This window comes from Arachis ipaensis, chromosome B8 (assembly GCF_059453495.1).
Source record: "Arachis ipaensis isolate K30076 ecotype BB chromosome B8, ASM5945349v1, whole genome shotgun sequence".
Classification (NCBI taxonomy): Eukaryota; Viridiplantae; Streptophyta; class Magnoliopsida; order Fabales; family Fabaceae; genus Arachis; species Arachis ipaensis.
This window is the reverse complement of record NC_142443.1, coordinates 41,142,000-41,157,859: the sequence shown is the minus strand read 5'-3', so window position 1 is coordinate 41,157,859 and position 15,860 is coordinate 41,142,000. Positions and strand designations below refer to the sequence as shown.

The 15,860-nt window shown below is 38.1% G+C and overlaps 1 long non-coding RNA gene across 2 annotated transcripts; it reads left to right on the top strand.

Moving 5' to 3' along the window:
* The first annotated feature begins 8,148 nt into the window (after positions 1–8,148).
* On the top strand, positions 8,149–11,369 carry LOC107611895 (uncharacterized). Of its 2 annotated transcripts, XR_001613506.3 has the most exons (4): positions 8,149–8,740; positions 8,812–8,893; positions 8,974–9,173; positions 11,099–11,369. It is a non-coding gene; the product is annotated as an uncharacterized LOC107611895 (long non-coding RNA). The 2 variants fall into 2 exon arrangements; XR_002352381.2 differs by lacking the exon at positions 8,974–9,173 and having other exon boundaries at positions 8,236–8,740.
* Positions 11,370–15,860: the final 4,491 nt, after the last annotated feature.

The window sequence follows — 15,860 nt, the reverse complement described above, 5'->3', positions numbered from 1 at the left end:
TCTTCTCCCGGTCAAGGCTTTTATTTTAATTACATAAAACCTCTTGTTAATTTTCATTGCTTTAATTTATAATTATTTATTTTTCTATTCTCCAACTCTAAAATTTCTCAGAAAACTCCTAACCAATTATAAGTAACACACCTCCCTGCAATTCCTTGAGAGACGACCCGAGGTTTAAATACTTCGATTTATTTTTATTTTTATTGGATTTGCTTTAGTGACAAACAAGTTTTTGTACGAAATGATTCTTTGTTAGTTTAGAAACTATACTTGCAACGAGAATTTATTGTGAATTCTTTACTAGCAAAAATCCGTTCATCAGTAACCAATACCTATGTTAAATAAGACAGAATAATGCTATCAAACAGTCCAACACAAAAAAATTACAAATTAATTCATACTTATTAAAATAATATCTTTTGTAATAAAAAGTGTCATTTACTTTCATTGGATATCTACAATAAATTTTTTCCACCCACTTTTTGTGTTACTGATCGGTAGTATGCAAAACAAAATTACTCAGCGTCACTAGACATCTCACATCCAATGGCATGTCAATAAATATCGATTGAGCAAAATTTAACATAACAGATATATTATAATCTAATAAAATTTTTCCATTTGAATGAATTGCTAATAACGGTGTCCAAAACATTTTAAAATTAAAAAAGTAAGAGAAATAAGTGAAAAAGGTAAAAAAAAGTAAGAGATAAGATTTGGTACGAGTGAATTTTCACCGCACACTCGTATTTATAGAGTCTGGGTGAGGTGCAATTCACCGCATCACTAGGAAAATTGTTTGAGTTTATTGCAGTTTGCCTAATGTCTAGGCAAACTGCAATAAATAATGTCTAATTGTTTTTATTTTGGGAAATAATGTATTTTTTCAATTAATTATAGAAAAAATCTTATATTTTAACTTCATATTGTATTTTAAAATAAATGAATTATGTGCTTTTATCTATTAAGTTAAATAGTATTGGTATTGTTTTATATTTATTTTTTTAGAATTTTTTAAAATTATTTTCCATTAATATCCTTAGATATCCAGCTCATAGTGTCTCTCCCTCAAAACCTATCACCTGCTCTCTACCCCACTCCCCCAGGATTTTTTTTAAAATAAATAAAAAAATATTTTATTTAGCGAAATATATATTTTGTAGCATTTTTACCAAAATCTATCACATCTCTTATCTCGTTTACACTACGAGATAAGGTGCAAGAGGGTAGCCGTGTAAATTTTGTTTACAGTATAAATGAGATACGTACAATATTATTTCGTTTACACTATAAACGAGATAAAAAGAGATATATGCCAGTGTAAATGAGATATGTTATGACAAATTTTTAGCAGCTATAAAAGAATGTGTAACCCTTTGTATTCTCCACAAATATTTCGTAGTAGTGGATATGTGGTTGTAAGTGTGCATCCCAATTGCCATATGAGAAACAATGATACTGGTGTGATTTTCTAGAGCGACAATCCCATTCTGTTGCATACCCAGCGAGTAAGTTCTTTGTCAGAAATGAAGAGTCTGATATTGGGTAGCATTGGTGATAGCAAGAGAAAAGAGAATGAAAGGGTAAGGTATCGGTTGCTAGCACCGATGGAAAATGGAGTTTTTCAGTTTCGTCTGTTTTGGATCCATGGCGAAATAAGTGATGGAGCTTTTTGTGGAGGTAGGTGATGCCGGTGGCAGTGAATCTGTACAGTAGGATTTGTGCAAGACAACCCCCCTCTCGCACCACCACCGCTACACGTTGCTAGTTCGGTGGAAGATATAGATGTTGAAGATGAGGACTCCGACAAGGAGTATGTTGTGGATAGTAATGACAATGGTTCTTCTGAAGATGATGATGAGGAGGAGTTTGTACAGAGACACCGGTGAAGCCACCATTTCGGTATCTTCTGCCCACCCCGCACCCGATTCCAGTCTTATCAGATGTATCCAATCACTATCATACATTGGATCTGGACGCGATGCACGAGTAAACTCTATTTTTCGATACAGGTGAAGATGATTACAACTTAGGCAGTGGTGTGGAGTTTCGGGTTGGCCACATGTTCAAAAGTAGAGATGCAGTAATGCAGGGTGTCAAGAATTACAGCATTCACAAAAGTGCAGAGTGCCGAGTTGTGGAGTCAAATCGATTAAAGTACCATGTGCATTGCCGACAATATGCAGCAGGCTATCCTTGGAGTCTCCGTATTGCCTTCCATCAGAATCTCAGTTATTGGTGAGTTCAAGTTTATGCGTGGTGTATTTTCTTATTTATGATTATTAAATTTGGATTAAATGCCAACCATGTATGTGTAATTTTGTTTGGGAGGTGTGTAGGGTTGGAGGAGCGCACACGTGTTTAACACTTACCATGTCCCAAGACCACCGAGAGTTGGACAACAGTATCATCTGCAGTGTCATCTTGCCGTTGATACAATCCAGCCAATTCGTCAGCATCCCTGTTCTACAAGGTGCAGTTAGGCAAAGCTATCACTTCAAATTCTCATACAGAAAAGTCTGGATGGTGAAGCAAAAAGCTATTGCATAGATATATGGTGATTGAAAAGAGTCAAACAATAACGTGTCGAGATTATTGCAAGCATTACAGAGTTGTTATCCCGGAACAATATGTGAGTTCAGGGTTGTACCGTACTATGATGAGCACCTTATGGTGCTTGACTGTAGCATGTTTGATAAAGTATTCTGGGCCTTCCCTACCTGTGTGGAGGCTTTCAAGTATTGCAAGCCATTCGTCTCTGTCGATGGCACCCATCTATATGGCAAATATAGTGGTGTTTTGCTTATTGTAGTGGCACAAAATGGTAATAGTAATATCCTTCCTGTAGCCTTTATAATTGTTGAGTCTGAGACCACAGGGTCTTGGTCTTTCTTCCTCACCAATCTAAGACGACATGTGACCCCACAGGATGGCCTGTTTATTATTTCTTATAGATCCCAGGCTGTCAAGGCTGCACTGAGAGCCGAGCGTAGTGGTTAGCAACCTTCTAAAGTGTTTCATGCTTATTGTGTCAGGCTCATGGTAGTGAACTTCATGTCGCGTTTCAAGTCTGCCAAGGGAAAGTGATAGATAAATACTGCTTATAGTCCAAGAAAGGCTGTGTACGAGTGGTACATGGATGCCTTGAGAGGTTTGTCGCGAGAGATGGCGGACTAGACTAGTAGGTTCAACAAAGAGATCTGGCTACAATACTGCAACGGTGGTCACCAATTTGGGCACATGACAACGAACCTCTCCGAGTACATGAATGCAGTACTTAAGGGTACACGTTATTTACCAATTTCAGCCATTGTGCATTGCACCTACAAGAGGCTGCAGCTGTTGTTCATCAGGAAGGGAAGGGAGGCACAATCACAACTGGGGGCGGGGAATCAAATTTCCCAATGGCTGATAGCTGCTATTGAGAAGAACAAATAGGGGATCTTGAAGATGCGCGTTACTCACTGCGACAGACGGGCTTCAATATTTGTGGTTGAGGAGTTAGAGCCTTTCGAGGGTTGGTCGCAAGGTTTGTTCTGTGTTCGATTGACGGCAGGCACGTGTGACTGTGGCCTTTTCCAGTCACTCCATTTTCCATGTCGTCATGCGCTTTACCTGTGCCCCTGCAAGTGTCAAATGGGGTCCTTATGTGCACTCGGTGTACAGGCAGGACGCTGTGTTCAAGGTGTATAAGATGAAATTTCCACCGATACTAGACGAGAAGTTTTGGCTGGAGTGGTATAGGACACGACTGTGTCCTAATCTAGCCATGCGCATTAAGTCTACTGACAGACCTGTATCCACCAGGTTCTGTAATTAGATAGATGAGGGAGAGTGCCAAGAGAAGAGATGTGTTCTATGTAGGCAAACCGGGCATACCCAAAAAGACTGTCCAAACTAACCTACAAACGAGGCTTAGCTTAGTGTCGTATCTTTGTTCGTCTTTATTTTCTATTGTTGTTTATGTAGTTCCCTTAATTGTACATGAATGTAACGTGATGTATCTTTAGTATGGTCACTTTTGTGCATGGATGCTGTTTTCTTTGTTTACATTGTTTATATTATACTTGGATGTAAGACATCTGTCATTAGTTCGGTCAATTTATATAGGTGAATGCTGCTTTCTTTGTTTACGTCGTTTGCATTGAACTTGAATTATAAAACCGAAATTCCAAGAAGGTAAGACAATTACATAAACATGCATACAAATAACAAACATAGTATGTCACGAACTAAAGACCAGAGACAGCACTGTTTACATAACACATGCATACAAACATAAATACAACACTAATAAACTATGAGATAACAAAATACAACATTGATAACACATCGGTGGTGATCCCCTGGATAATGCAGGCGCTGTCTGGTGCCACAAGGAAGAGGTTGTGCCTATTATTGTAGGTGAGGCCTACAAGGACGTGGGTCTAGAGGAGGCTGCGGGTGCTAAGAAACTATAGTCCACCGATGGCGGTGTTGCATACTGGGCACCGGGTCGACATATGTGCTGTATGAAGTGCCAGACCATAGTGATGTGTACGGCAACCAAATTGTAGTAGACATAGGAGTAGATGAAGGCTAATGTCCATGCCCTATGCTCTGCTCCTTTCCTGTGCGGAACTGATCCACGATGTGCTACATCGTGGGATAGTTGGCGGTATGAATCTGGAATGCCTCCTCAAACTAGATCTCCTCCACCATTGATGCCTCGTGACGACTGCTAGATGCCCTGACGTCATGCCATCCAGGGGGTAGTATCCCAATCGTCTTGAGCATCATGTGCACCTGACCCTGATGGTGGAGGTGGTGGTGAGGAGGAGGGGGCAGTGGTGACGGAGGAGGCGATGAGTCATCCTGGTTGTTTGGGATATCATCGTGCTCTTCCTGTCGGTGATACTCAGCCTCCTCCTCAGACTCCACATCCAAGTGCTCCCTATGAGGCTTGACCATGTCCCTCTATGCCCCCTCCGCGCTCTCTGGCACCCATCTCTCTCCTAGTAGGCCTTCGGGTGTCCTCCCGAACCTCCCTAGCATGCCAACAACGATCAGACTTTCTGGGGAAGGTGAAGGAAGTCCCTCGGCTGGCTGGTAGTAGGCTAGACGTCACCTGGTAAGTCCAACAACCTGGGGTCATCAAGCACTTGCTGTCCGGACAGGTGTTTAACGCGGTAGGCCTGCCGGTACCAATCCTAATACTCCTGTGTATGCCGAAAATCTGTGAATGACTAAATGGAGATCAGATGCCCTCCTCAAACCAAGCCCTAAAATAATTATACCACTCCCACAGCCTGGTAGGCCACCACATGTCCTCGCCCCCGTCCTGTGGTGGTCAGGAACCTGTCGACGTTAACTAGGGCCCCTGGCACTAGCTGCTCACCTCTAAACTGGATATTTAACCCGGTCTACGTGGTGAAACTCAACTATGTTGAAGCAGACGAGGGGAACAATAGACATCCATGTCCCTGCTCTGCCTTATCCTTCAGCCACAGCGGGCAGAGATCTTGCAGTGCAAGGTCGTCATACAGCGTCCACAAGAACTGCAACGTAATATGTAAGATAATCATCAATAATAGGTGTTAACACAGGATAGTAATTCATATATTGGTAACTGAAGAAAATAAGCTCACTTACCTCATCCAACCGTAACGGATCCAACTCCTGATGCTAGCATAGGACTTTCTACTCGTGTTGGTCCCTGCTCTATTGCACCATACCTATCAACCTGTGGACATTCGTAAGTAACAAAGACTCGAGTTATTGCATATCATATCAAATTACATAAACGAAGATGAAAAAAACTATAAATAATAGTTACCTCGCAGCCATGGGATAAGTATAAACCCGTCGCTCGGGTAGACACTGATGGAGAAATCACTGGTATATCCAAGAGGCTAGCAGAAGAATGCATCCTGCAATATTTGTTGTAGCTATTTATTAAGGGAGAAAGACCTTTTTCCTTTGTGCACCCTGATGTTGAACTGCAGGAGGCCTGGCACCATATAGTCGCTCCACCAACTCACAGGTCTTAGTCACGTATCATAAGGGGAAATCACGGAAGCACCCACCAACTGACTCTCCATACATGCGTAACCCGAGGTAGTACGTAACATCCTAGAGGGTGATGGTGCACTCATCTTGTAAGACCCAAAATTTTTGAAAAGTCTTATTATGAACTAATTTCAAATCATATTTTTATCTACAGTTTTAATTTTAGAAAGTATTTTATTAAAAATAATTAAAGCAAGTTTTAATTAATTGAATTTGAAATGAATTAAGATTCTTATTATAATTTTATAATTTGAGTTATTTTCTATATTTAAAATTATAGTTAGTAGTTATAAATTAATAAAGATTTTATATGATCTGATTTAAATAATTGAGATTTGAAGTTTAATGCTTTTATTTTTATGAATAAAGAGAATTAATCATGTTATCTCAAATTATTGAATTAGAGTATACTTGAAAATAATTTGCAAGTAGATGATAAAATGGTATTTCAAAATTAATTATTTTATATTTAATTTTTAATTTGAATGATTTTTTTTTGGTGACTTAAAAGAAAAATAAACAAAAACTAAGAAAGAAAAAAAAACAAGAAACTGCTTAAGAAAGGCAGTCCCGCTGAATACTACTCTCAAACTCCTTCCAAGGCAATGGAAGCTCCACTTGGGGAGAAATAGTCCTCATTGCAGTCTTTGCCATGATGTCTGCTACTGTATTTGCATCTCTCAAGATCAACCGAAGATCAGCACGCCATTTCCAAGACATGATATCTCGGATTTTTAACACCAAAGGATCAGTAAACCCAGAGCAATCTTGTAAATTATTGACAATAGTAAAAGCCTTCACACAGTCTGTCTCACATATAATGTCTCTTTGTCCCGAGTCCCATGCTAAAAGAAAGCCTCTCCAAATAGCAAACAACTCTCCTTGCAAAATGCTACGACTCTCAATTGTTCCCAGACAGCCTCGTTGCCACCTTCCCTTCCAATCTCTGCTAACACAAGCAAAACCAACTCGAGCACCACTGCCAGGATAGCTAGCATCACAATTAATCTTAAAGGTACCCACTGAGGGGGGAATCCAAGAGCCACTAATGGTTGAGGGGATAGATAGTCGTTGCAACTCAAAAATATTTCGGAGCTCCTTTTCTAAGGACAAAGCCATACCAATCACCTTATCTGTGGTCCAATGCTCGTGAGGATGAAAGATCTCGTTGTTTCTCGAACACCAAATCCACCAGAGACCAGAAAAGAATCTAAAGGGGCGCTGTTTGCTATTATGTAAGAACCAACTCATCAAATCCACTGGTTGATCGGAGATCCCTAAAGCGTGCCAAACAAGTTGGGCTTTTGGACAATCCCGAATACAATGTAAAACCGACTCCTGATTTGAGAAACATCGTGGACAGCTATCCGTGTGCGAAATGCCCCTTCTAAAACGAAATGCAGCAGTAGGAAGAGCCTCCCGAAGACATAGCCAGGCCAAAAATTTGTGCTTTTCCGGAACATGTTGACGCCAAAGCCAAAGCCAATTACCCCTATCCTCCCAACTAAACATCTTCTTACTGAGCCATAAATAACCACTATGAGCATCATAAACCTTTGAGGCCGCACCAGTCCAACACCAACCGACCTCTGAACCAGCTTGAACATCTGGGTTGTAAGAATTAATGTTGCTCTACAGAGACTGATTCAGAGGAGAATAGATATTCTCAAGGTTCCACTGTCCAGATGACCAAAGGTCCAAGATCCTGAGATCCGAATTAGAAATGTGAACATAATCCATCTCCTGACACAGTCGCCCCTCTCTTCTCCATTTAGAAAACCAAAAGTTCTATTCCAAATCCCCAATGCACCAACTAAAACCTTCCTTTAGGATATCCCAAGCTCGACATATACTCTTCCAAACATAAGATCCACTTCCTCGAGACCGACTAAAACAATCATCCTTAGAAGAATGGTATTTCTCCGTCAACAGTTGAACCCATAGCTTGTTGGGATGGTGAAAAAGTTGCCAAACTAATTATTTTATTACTCTACCCAGTTATTTTAATTTGAATGATTACTCTACCCAGTTATTTTATTAATATTTTTACTCTATACAAACCCTAATTTTAACACAACTCTAACCCTAACTATCCTTCCCAGCCACCACCCACAAATCCCTCACACACAAAATCCCTCACCCCCTTCGAAACCCACTCCTAGTAAAAGAAACAAAGAAAGAAATGGAAAAGAGGGAACGGGGAGAGCAGAGGGGAAGGGAGATCGGTGAGGAAAAAAGAGAAGAGGAAGGAGTTACGCCACCACCGCCGGCCGTGGGTTCGCCATTCATGCTCCGTCGAATCACCGCCCAGCCGCGTCCAACTCACCACCAGTCGCCGATATCGTGTGTTGCCGTTGAAGGAGGAGCGCGAACCAGAGCCATGGAAGGGAGAAGCAGGGCGCGCGTAGAGGAGTAGAAGCCGCCACTGTCGTCGTATCCTGTCGTCGCCGTCACTACTGAGGTCGTCGTCGTCGCCAGTAAAGCCGAAGAGAGAGAGAGTTCGCGAAGAGTGAGAGAGAGACGAATGGGAGATTGACGTGCGTGAGAGTAGGCGAGCCATCGCTATCACCGTCGCATTTGGAGTCGCCGCCATGCCCAGCCGCCGTTGCGTGCTCCGTCGCTGCTGCTGGAGGTGGGTGGCCGAGCCTCTGCCGCTAGAAAACGCCGCTGCCGCTACCGAGAAACACTGCCGGTAAGGGTTTTAAGTTTAGTTTCTGTTCTTTTGGATTCTGGAAGATTTTTGACGTTGCGTGGTCGTTACAGTTGAGCTACCGGAGCTTATGGCTACTATCGGAGCTGTTGCCAGGTCAGTTTGGGATTGCGACTGCTCTGTTCTGCTGTTACCGTAAGTATATTTTATTTCGAACCCTCGGCATTAGTATTCTGTTATAAATTATTAAGAATTTCGCGATGTTAATATCCCAGGGTTGAGTTTCGGAAATTGTATAATTAAAACAAAAGTTGCTGCGATGTTGTCTTGATTCGTTTCTCATGATAAGTCGTCGTTGTTGTGAACTTTGATTGTCGCTGTTGATATTGCTTGGGAATCAATGAGGTTGCTGCCGCGAGTTAAGAATAGAAAGATGACTCTTGACGCGTTAACCTTTAAGGGGTTCGACTTTGAGGTAGGGGTTTGTGTTAACAAGAAAATATTTTGGAGTTTGAATACCTGATAAGTTTAGTAGATTAATGCAAATGGATAAATGCTTGTGATATAAATGATTTTCTGATGAGATTGATATGTTGTATTTGTTATTGAATTGATTGATTCTTGAATTTATCGTAAAAATTGATTGAATGCACCGATTTTGGATTTTAGATAGAAATTGATAATAAATGGTTTTAAATAACAGATTTGGAATTGTTAAATTGAAAGGCTGGTTTTGGTTTTGTTGAGGATTGAAAAGAGGGGACCCGTGATGGGTGGCAAACTCTGGTTTTTAGGGGAGATGTTGCCGAAATTTTTCTAAGAATTTGGAGTTGATTCGGTTATGATTTCAAAATCGAGTTTGATTTGAATTATTTGCCAAGAGAGACAAGTTTTAAATGTTTTAAAGGATTTGAAAGAGAATCGAATTTTTATGCTTAAGCTGATTTATGATTTTAACTTATTTGATTTTAATAATACCGAAAAAGAGATTTTATTAACTAGTCAAAGACTTTAAAACAACAATTTGAATATAAATTCAAGGGTCTGGGATTAGGAGTGTGAGTCTGAAGATTATGCTTGAGATTGAGAGTGATTGTGATGATGAATGGTAATTAAATATGATGATGAAGGATGATGATGAGCGAGTTTAAATACTATTGAATATGAGATTGAGGATGATATTGAATACGAGATTGAGAATGAGATCGATGATGAGATTAATGATGAGGTTGATTATGATTATGATTTTGATTGTGATACACCTGCCCGGGTAGTAGGCAGTGGCGATGTCCACTTGCTCCAGGTATGAGATAGGGAAGAAAAATTATGAAAAATGAATTTGATTATGGAGTTTTGAATGAATGTATGTTTGTGATACCTAGGTAGTAGCAAGGATTGTGGTTCGTCCCGCTTGTTCCAGATTAATGTTTGAGATTTGATAACGATGATGCTTGATTTAAACTGAATGAATGTATGTTTGAGACTCTGGGCAGTAGCAAGGATGGTGGTTCGTCCCACTTGTTCTAGGTTAGTGATTGTGACGCCTGGATAGTAGCAGTAGTAGTGGTTATTCCACTTGCTCCAGGTTGAGCTTTTAAACACCCGCCTAGGTAGTAGCCGCAGTAGCGATTATTCCACTGGCTCTGGGTTGAGCGGGTAGTAGCAAGGGAATTGTAGCTCAAACCCACTTGCTCCACAATGGGTGTTTCAGTCCATGGTTAGCTAGCAGGACGTGTCGGGTTGGCTATATAACTGAAAGATGATATCATCAACCATATGATAGGCATACATCATTTGCATATGTTGGACTTGTTTAGGATTGCTTATTTGTATTGGTTTGCCTAATTGTATATGTCATTCTATGTAATTATGTGCTATTTGCCTTACTTGAATTTACTTGTGTATTACTTGTCTGCATTGCTTGTGTTTGTACAACCGAGAGATCCCTTATGCTGGAGGTGGTGATGCTGAGGGTTGTACTTGATGTTAATGATGGAATGTTGCTGAAAACTGAGTTTTTAATAATGAATTGTTGAATTATATGCTGATAGACTGTGGTAATGGAAAGAGATTGGCTGAGTGGAGTATTGGACAAAAGCTTGAGAATGTATGTTGTAGTTATACCCGGTTTCGGGGTAAGTTATTGGGTAGAAAGTCCTTTAGAAACGCTTGTGGTCCTTTTAAATTTTAAACTATTCACCGTACTATTTTGTAAACTAAAGAAGTTTCCTTACGGCTTTTCAAACTAATACTTTCTGTAAAGCATTTTTTTAAGGGTTATTTCAAGGATAAACTATCTTTTTAATGAAACTAATTCTTTTTTTCAAGTATCTCTTTTCTTTGATAGTATTTTTGCCCCTACTGAGAACCTGCGAGGACGATGTTCTCACTCCCCTACAGATTTCTTTTTCAGTGACAGGTTCAGGAAGCTTTAACGTGAAGCCGCGATTGAACTACCAGCTTATTATGTGTGATTGTATTTTATGAATTTGGTTTAGTTTATTATATTTTTCCCTCGATGACTATTGTTTTGGTTTTTAGAGAGGTAGGACTTGTATTTTTTAGGAGTTTTGATTAAGTCTATGTATTTATAATTATGTGGATATAAGTATGTGATTATGTGGTTTAAAGTAAAGACTTTCCTTTTTTGTAATTAAAATCCGATTTGTATTCGTGAAGGCTCAATATTAAATAAATATAGTATTAAATTAAAGGAACGGAGTTTGGTAACGCTTGGACTTTTAGTACGATAATGAGGTGCTAAAAGTTAGGGTGTTATACACCCTATGACAGATGGAAAGTATGCGTCTCAGGACGCCAATGTTCCACGAATGCCGTGATCAGGGAGTTGTCAAATACGAAGTCCTTGAAAGTCACCGTGTCGCTGAAGCCAGCCTCCCTCAAATAGGAGGTTAATGGTGTCCAATAGGACAAGTATGTGATTCACTCGTTTAGGGAGAAGGTGAGGCCTCTAATAAAAAATAAAAAACTGAATAAGAAATCTATAAAGCTATCAAAATCAATAAACATTCATGAGACAAATTAATTTAGCTGATAATTAGAAACAAATTTAATGAATAAGTTGAAACATTTACTTAATAAATTAACTTAAATAAGAACATTTACCAAATTAATTTAAATAAAGAATTGTATTAAATAATTAATAACTAAATTAATAGATATATAGTTAATTAATAACTAAATTAATAAATAAGTAAAAATAAATTTAACAAATAAATAGAAATATTTACTTAATAAATTAACTTAAGTAAAAATATTTATTTAATTAATTAATAACTAAATTAGTAAACATGTAGATAATAAATAATTTAAATAAAAAGATTGACTTAAATAATTAATAATTAAATAGTTAATTAATAAATAAATTATTAAACATCTAATTAATAAATTAACTTAAATAATGATATTTACTTATGTAATTAATAACTTAATCTCACAGCAAACAAAATGAATAACATTTACTAAATAACGCTTTCTAATAATACATTCATCTACCTAACATGTGTTGTACACTAGTTTTATAGGTAGTGTTTGGTTAGTGTCTTTTAGACTTAATACACAAATACATAGGAATTCTGCTAGGGAGACAATGAGAAATTTTGACAATGTGTACAATGGGCTAGTTATTTAGTCCAATTAGAATAAATAATGAAAACTATTCTCATTTAGTTATTTCACATCAAATTTCAAATTTTTAAAAAATCCAGTTAGTTATTTCAAAAAAATAACCATCGCAAATCCTAATTTACTAAAGCATTTCACTTCAATACCATCTTCTTTCTCAACCGGCTGCCACCCCCACCTTCATCAATAATCATCCCACTTCATTCTTAGTAAAAATAACCATCCACTTAAGGATAAAAATAATCATCCTCATACCTAATAAATTGAACATTCAACATATTTTAATTATATATAATTAAACCCAATCCAATAAAAATAATCATCCACATAGAAATTAAAATAATCATCCGCATACCTACTAAAATGACCATCCTAAACTGGCCATTGAAGTAGAAGAAGGAAATGAATGAACAAAAGAAGCAACCATGATCAAACTGGCTGCGGGGGAGGCTGCACGGCCGGCGGTGGGTGGGCAGCGTGAAAGAGGCTGTCCAGAGTTGGTGTGGCGCAATCGGACGTTCGCAAAGAGGTTGGGCAGCGGAGGGTGGATGTATGAAAACGTCACACTAGTATGTCCCCTATGTGACACGAATGAAGACGTCGGAGGGTGAAACGTCGCCGGCTGGGGGGAGGGGCTTTTCCGACGGGACTGGATCCTCTCAATTTTTTTTAACAATTGAGGGAGTAAAGTGTGATCTCCCACCATGAATTTTATAAGTGGGATCAAAAATAAATATGAGAGAGAAAACAATGAAGGGTTAGAGATCACACTTTACACTCTCAATTTTTTTTAACAATTGAGAGGATCCATTCTCCTTTTTCGACTGGCACGTTCAGGGTTATGCGAACGACGCAACCTTCACGACGGTGCTGCTCGGTCGTCCGCGGTGCGCGCGGTGGCGTCCCTCGAAGCTATGGACGACAGCGGCTGTTGTGGGTGGTGGCGTGGCACCGTTGAGAGAAGATGAGACTGGGCAAGAAGCAATTTAGTTCAAACGGGGGAGAGGGATGCAGTTTTGTGTTGTTCACTGTCAAATCCTTATTTGGGTTGTATTTCAAATTGGAAATAAATAATAATTAATTAATTTAATTATTATTTGATTTTAATTACAAAAATATTTCTATTGTACACTAATTAGATTGGCTCCCAATACTTTCTCAATACATAATTATACACAGACACAAAGATACACAAACTTTTTTTTATTATGTTTGGTAATGTTACACAAGACACAATAGTATAAACAAAATATCAATTTTACTTTTCAAATTGTAATCACTACTTCACCACCATAATCACCAGTTCATTACCACTCTCATTCCTTTCCACCATTACCATCACTGATTTTCAATCTCATCCTAAAATACTATTATCAATGATTTTAATTCAATTATCAATTCAACAATTAATTTTTAAGAAAAAAACTAAAATCAATAATCAATTAATCAATTTTTTTCTAAAAAGGAAAAAAAAAGATAAAACAGAAATCAAAGAGATTGAAATGCTGAGAAGGAGGCGATGAAGGTTTGGCCTGCTGTGAAACACGATGGAGAAGAATGCGGAGACGACTTAGATGAGACAGATCTAAAGAAGGAGAGGCCGATAAAGACAGAGGCAGAGACGAGACAAATGACAACGACAGTAAAACTGGGGAGAGAGAGGCACGACACGAAGGACGAAGACAAAAGGAGGCAAAACGTGAAGGAGGAAGAGTACGTGATGAAGACAGATAGACACACAGTAGAAGAGAGGATGGCGAGGCACACAAAGGAGGAAGTCCATGGCAGTAATGTCGATGGTGGAGGGACTTACACCAGCTGAGGGAGGTATACGAGGGTGAAAATAAGAGGAACAGGAGAATGGAGAAGGAAAGAGGGGTAAGAGGGATTAGGTTTAGGTTGAGCACAAAGGTGGAATTTTGAAAAATAATCAGGATAAACGAGTAAAATTTTTTGTCTTATAGGTTGTGTCTCATGTGTCATAACTTTAAAGGGATACACAAAATACATGTATATTATGTACTCCTGTGTTCATCCACATTTTGTGTCTCAATAAACAAACGATGTATAGTGCAAAAAGTAATTTTAAGTGTGCTTTTTGTTTGGTATATAGGGCGCATGTACGGGATGAGAAGGTAGTGGTGTGGGAAGAGTTGAGTTATATTGTGGGGTTGTGTCAGATTTTCTTTGGAACATTTGCAGTGATTTAGAATATTTGGTTGGAACGTAATGACAGAATTTTCAACATTAAAGAGACAGGTGTTGAGAGCATTTAAAGAAAGGCGTTTTTGAGTTACAAAGAGTGGAGTGGTATTGATCCTTTTGGTTGTTGATGACAATGCTAGAGATGATATTAGATTGATTTTTTATTGTGTTGTCTTTGTTCTTTTTGTTTAATTTCGTCACTCCACTTTAGTGTGTTGAGCTTTTTTTGTTTCAAAAAAAAAAAAACAAACAAACAATGTACATGTGTCACTATGTCCATGTCTCTATTAAACATGGACACTATCCAAACACTGGCTAATAGTACCCTAAGTATGGCTACATATATATGCTCTAACATAAATAGAAATAAAAAACACTAACCTCGAAGTCGGTTGTCCTCACGATGTGTCATGTCCTGTCCAGTCGGTTGATGTTCGAATCATGTGCATCTGCATCGAGTAAGTCAATAATATGATTAGAAGAAGGTAAAAATTGAAAAAAAGTTGAAAAAATAGGTGAAAAATAAATCCAAACGGGTTTAGTTTTATCTCATTTACAGTGTAAACGAAATAAGATTGCACATAACTTGTTTACACTGTAAATGAAATAAGGTCGTTACACAGCACGTGTATAAACGTGATACGGCCACGTCGTTTTGTACCTTATCTCGTTTACGTGCAATCTTATTTCGTTTACAACGGTAAACGAGACAAAAAAAGGTGATAAATTTTGATAAAAATACTACAAAATGTATATTTTAGTATATAAAATATTTTCTTATTTATTTAAAAAAAATCCCACTCCCCCGTCATTTTTGGTTGGTGAATGGTTTTATCCATTTTTATATTTAAATAACATTTTTATATTACAAAATATGAAAAGTATACAGGTAAGTTACTTCGGAACACAATTAGAGGGGAAAATGGTATCATTTATTAGGTATCACTCAGATGACAAGTGTGATTTTTCATTTTCTTTGAGCAGATTCATCAGATGCAAGTTTGGAATTGTTTAAGAATAATGATATGGCCTTCTAAATGTTTCTCTAAACATCTATCTAATTGAAAATTTCGGAAAACATATAGGTGTTTTGTAATAAAATGATGTTATAGACGGGACTTAATTCCTATTGAAATTTGAATCCAATTATATGATTTGGAAAGAATATAAAAACAGATTGAAGTCCTTATTTAGGCAATTTTATCCTTCATTCGTTAAATAATATATATGTTAATTATACGCTCAATTATTGATCAAACATCATAGCTAATCCAAATTACGCAGAAGTGTTCTACGATATAAACGGTGTAAA